This window comes from Aethalodelphis obliquidens, unplaced genomic scaffold (assembly GCF_003676395.1).
Source record: "Aethalodelphis obliquidens isolate GAN/ISIS:26980383/991018 unplaced genomic scaffold, ASM367639v1 scaffold7, whole genome shotgun sequence".
In the NCBI taxonomy this organism is placed as follows: domain Eukaryota; kingdom Metazoa; phylum Chordata; class Mammalia; order Artiodactyla; family Delphinidae; genus Aethalodelphis; species Aethalodelphis obliquidens.
In genome coordinates this window covers 66,153,717-66,159,393 of record NW_020837951.1, presented here as the reverse complement: position 1 = coordinate 66,159,393, position 5,677 = coordinate 66,153,717, and positions in this window count along the sequence as shown.

Below are 5,677 nucleotides of genomic sequence, written 5' to 3'. Positions count from 1 at the left end.
AAATGGATGTAGGTTTAATACATTCTGTTTAATAGTTAACCATAGATAGGGATGTTCCACAGTTAATTCAACCATTTATCTACTGATGGACAGTGAGGTTATTTATTGCTTTTTTGTCTCTACAACATATTTGTCTATATTTATTCCTGTTTATTTGTGCTTTTATTGTATAGAGAAGATTCCAGATAGGGCCATTTCTGGCCAGTTTTTAGCAGATGCATTAAATTACCTTGCAAAAATTTAAAAATTCACATTCCTACCAGCAATATATGAGAGTGCTCACTTCCATACACTCTCACCAAATTTCTTTTTTCCACTTTGAGAGGTAACAATTATTTTTTATTTCCACTTGAGATTCAGTATTTTTAAATGTCTATTGGCCTTTCTCAGTTCCTACTTTTCCTATCATTTGTCAGTACATATTACTATATAAAAGCTGTTAAATGTTATCATGTGCCACATCAGATATTTTTCTGCTTTATTCTGTCGGTGTAATGAATTATATCAATTATTTCCTAATCATTATACTTGGAATAAAATCTCTTTGGCCATATATGCTGTGATTTGAATAATTAGAATTTCTATTTTCACTTACAATATTTATATTCCTACTTGTAAATAATATTGATCTAGAGTTCTCTTTTTAGTTATATTTATCTGGTTTCATTATTTAGCCTGCCCTGGCTTCATAAATATGACCTGTGGGATCTCCTCATCTTTTTCTGTGAATAGTTAAAATAACAGGAACCATCTGTTCTTTGAGGCTAGATAGTTGTCAGTGATAAAAATCTCTGGTCCTGGTGCCTTTCTAAATGGCAGATCTTGAGCTATGTTTGTAATTTCTCTTATGTGTAATTGTTTATTCAACTTTCTATTACTTAAGTGAACCTGGGTTATTTACATTTTGCTAGAAAATCATACTTTTCCTTAAGATTGCTGTATAGTTTACATATTCTTTTACAATTTTTAAAATGTCTTTCCCTCTTTTCCAATTCCTAATGTTGTATGTTTTCATTAGGTTTTGCCCTTAACTAGGGTTTTGCCCTTAATTAGGTTTCCCAGGGTTAATTAATTAAATTGAAGCATCAACTTTGTTTTTATCTCTTTTTTAGTTGTTTTTCTTTCATTAATTTCATGAATTCTTTCCTCCTATTCTCTTTAGGTTTATTGCTTTTGTTTTCTATTTGTTCAGTAGCATGTTTAGTTTATTTTCAGTCCATTTGAAATAAAACACTTTGAGTTATTTTCGTTTGAATACAGATTTACTATCTCTCATAATTTTTTTGATAAAGAGTATTCTCATTTTTACTACTTTACAGATAATTTTCCATTTCCATTTTCTTTATCTTTGCTTGCAGGATGGTTTAAAAGAGTTTTTAAAGACTCTTTTTAAACTGAAAGAGAAATACATGTCCATGGGATCATACTCAAACAGTATAAACGGCTACACTGAAACAAGCAAGTCTATCTCCCAGCACAGACCCCCTACTCCTCTCTGGCCGTAACTAATATTATCAGATTCTGGTGTTTCCTTTTAGTAATATGAATATACTGTACAAATACATGTTTTGAAAACTATTCCTTAACTTCCAGTTTAATTCATTAGGAGGCTTCTCAAGGCCATTTGTATGATAGATTTGAAGAGCACAAGCCTTGTCTCTAATCCTTTACTGCCTGCTTCCACCTGCCAACAATATTTCTACAGTTCAAATTTGAGAAAGGGCCATAGACTGGACTCCCTTGGCCTTCTAAATTTGTGAATTTCTGATAATGGTTTTATTTTCTTTGCTGTGGAAGACGAATTATGCTGTCCCAGCCTCTTGATCTCACGTGTACTGGTGAGAATTAACGATTTCCTTAAATTCATCTGTTAAGCATCTAAGTGATGGCCCCCGCTCTTGGCTCCTCTGGCTTATATCTTGCGGTGGTAATGCCAAGAGGTATGTGCAATGTTGTAGCCCATAAGCTCCATCTGTCTTTTTCCCCAAACCACCACAAAGAAATAATTATTCTAAGTAAAATCTATGCTTACCTTGAAAGAAGGCTCCAAAGGCAAATTCTCCAGCAGCCTCTGCTTCATCCAGATTGTCAAACCTAAACACCTGCTGTGGTAGGCAAGTCCTGAAATGGTTCCTAATGAGCTCCATGGCCTGTTATGTTCTTGTGTAATCCCCTCTGTGTGGGTGTGAGCTGAAGGAGGTTGCCATACTGCAGAGACCCACGTGGCAAGGAACTAAGGGCAGCCTCTAGCCAATAGCGAGCAAGAAACTGAAGCCCTCTGTTCAACATCCTGCAAAGAACTGCATCCTGCCAGCTACCCGAGTGAGCTTCTCATCCTTCTGAGTCAAGCCTTCATGTGACTGCAGCCTTCTCAGAGACCCAGTGTCAAGAGAACCCAGTTAAGCTGTGCTCAAACTCCTGACACACAGAAACTGGCACCAATAAATACTGTTGCTTTTAGCCACTAAGTTTTAGGGTAATTTTTTATGAAGCAATAAATAGACCTGTGTTTCAGAAATTCCTTATAAAATGGTGATTACTGGGATTTGCTTTTTCAGATAATTGGTCTGGAAAAGAGTTATGTGCCCCATCAAACCCCAAGCACCCTGTTCCCATCAGCCCATGCTTTCTGAAAAAACCACCGGTGCAGATTTTGGAGATAGAAAAAACAAAAAAAATGATAATTTAAATGTGATCAGGGAGAGAATAGAACTAAAAAAATATTACCACTACATGCCTATTAGAATGGCTAAGATAAAAAATACCAACAATACCAAGTCCTGAAGAAGATACAGACCAACTTGATCTCTTTGTTGGTGAGACTGTAAAACGGTATTAGCCACTTTAGAAACCATTTTTGCAGGGTTTTTTTTAAACGAAGTTAAACACACTTACTGTGTTACTGAGTCCAAGCTCGCTCTGCTGGCCATACAACAGGCCAATGAATCGGAGATGAGGTGCCGAAGCAAGGAATACGACTTTATTCGGAAAGCCAGCAGACGGAGAAGATGGCAGACTAGTGTCTCTGAAGAACCATTTTATGGGGGTCTGGATGCCAGTTTCTTTAATAGAATCAGAGAGGCAGAGGCGGTGAGGAAGTAAAGTAAAAAGGGCCATCAGTCTTGAAAAACATCTCCTGGAATGGCCAGCCTCAGGCAAGGAATGTGTTAATTTCTTCTTTTCTGCGAGATCCACAGGTGGGCAGGGTCAGATTGTCTCCCTGTGAGCTGAACAAAGGCACTTTAGTTTAACAGTCAGGCAGAGGGGCAGGGTTCCCAAAAGCAATGAAAAGCAAAGGTTAAAGTCAAAGAAACAGATCGAACATGGAGTCCGATTTAGCTCTTCCCTGTTACAACTGCATTGCCCAGCCATCACATTTATGGGTATTTATTCTATAGAAATGAAAGCTTTGTTCATACAAAAACCTATACATGGATGTTTATAGTAACCTTATATGAAGTAGCCCAAACCTGACCTGGTATATTAGCCAGCATTCTCCAGACAGCAGAACCAATAGGACATAGGAGATAGATAGATATAGATATAGATATAGATATAGATATAGATATAGATATTGTTTTGAGGAGTTGACTCATGCAATTATGGCAAATGGCAAGTTTAAAATCTGCAAGGTGGGATGGCAGGCTGGAACCAGGAAAAGCCAGTATTGCAATTCAAGTCCAAAGGCTGTCTGCTGGCAAAATTCTCCTTTGCTTGGGGAAAGTCAGTCTTTTGTTATATTTAAGTCTTTAACTTATTAATGAAGCCCACCCACATCATGGAGGGCAATATGCTGTGCGCAGCGTCCACTGATTTAAATGTTAATTTCATCCAAAACCACCTTCATGGAAAAATCCAGAATATTTGACCACATATCTGGCACTGTGGACCAGGCAACTTGACATATAAAATTAACTACCGTAAGTCCACTCCTTGTCAACTTTATATACACACACATATACATTCATAACAAAGTAAGGAGGAAGTACTCATGATAATTATAGTTCTTGCTTCTGTAAATAGTCACGTGGTCATAGCTGGTATTCATAATTACCTTCTTCCACTACCCATTCTGTATTCCTTTTGCCCTCAGCAAATATCTCAGATGGTTATACTTCCGTACCTGGTAAGATGACCCAAACCTCCATTCCAGAAGGGTCTGGGCCATTGGTAGTGCAGCCTGGGTTGGATTTTCCATTGACTTTCCATCAATTTTAATCACAGAGCTTAGTAAATAAGGGATGCCCTAAGGGATCTCCTGGGGCATATCCCTAGGAAGGGATACTCTTCCATAAACCCATTGTGAAGTCATAGTCCGATTTCCCCTTGGTAGTCAGAATCGATTACCCAAATGAGTACAGTAACTGCTTTCCTGGCTTATTGATTCAAAGGCATGCAGAGCCCAAAGTGGCTAGGTGGGAGTCTTAATTTCCAGTTCAATAGAATTATTGTTGTGTCTCCTGGTGGAAGCATTACTTCCTTTGATGCTAAGAACTCCAGGACAGCAAAGTATAGGGTCACAGAAATAGGAAGCAAAAATTTTGCTAGTGAGTCAGTAGGAGTAATGATGAGTGGTACCACTCCCATTTCCACCCCTTGATTCCTGGACCTGTGAATCCTGGTTATGGGAAAAAATTGCATCATACAGTGGACCAATGTCTAAAATAGGGAGCGTACAGTGGAGATTAATTTCCAGAAAAAAAACTAGGTCCTAAGCCAAAGAAACATGTCAAGACAACAGGAAGATGTTTTGCACCCTCAGTTTGAACAGTAGTGACCTGAGAAAACATTGTAGGAAAATGCAAACTTCATTTATATTTTTTACATTTATTCTCTTTTATTAAATCTCATCCCCAAATATGCAGAGTGCTTTAAGTAGGTTCAGGTAGGTAAATGGTATATTTTTCCAGCTTCTGGAGAGGGGTGGGGCACAAGCCAAGGGAAGTCTCCAATACCCCTCTACTAACGGCTCTGGGTTCCTCGTGCCAGGGTTAGCATTAACAGAGAGTGACATTCTCTCTCCTGTAAACCATGAGTACAAGGAGGCAGGAGGGCACCACCTTCTTTTCACTTATTCTCAATGATGATATCCTAGGAGGAAGGAAAACAGAATGGCAGAAAGTGTTGGAAGGGGTTGATGTCAAGACTGCGGTTTTGTGGACCATGTGTGTTTAAGAGAAAAGAAGGAAATTGAGGACTGGACTGTGGAGAGGAAATCTTTGCAGTGGAGAGGAAATCTGTGCAGTGCTCACCATTCCATCGTGAGTAGGAAAAAAATCAAATTTGTATTTTTAAAAATTAAAAGGTAAGCCAAGAGGTTTTTTTTTTAAACAATCATCTATTTGATGAAACCTTGTCGGATAGGCAAGAAAAAACTCATTTTTATTGTTATGTTACATTAAGTCACTCATAAATTTTGTGTTAATACCAAATGCAGTTATCTGCACAGGAATGTGGGAATTAAAAATAGTAACTCCTGTGCCCATTTATTTTTATTACATGAACCCTTCTGAACATAGATAGAAAAGGGCTCTTTCAAAACATTTTCTAGTACTCCTCCCTTCTGCTTGGTTTTAAGTTATGAGGATACTCAGAGGCTTTCTCATGTGGCTGTTGATTTCTTAAAGCTGTTTTCACTTTGGACCATCTAAATGAAGTTGTTCTACCTGGTAGAATC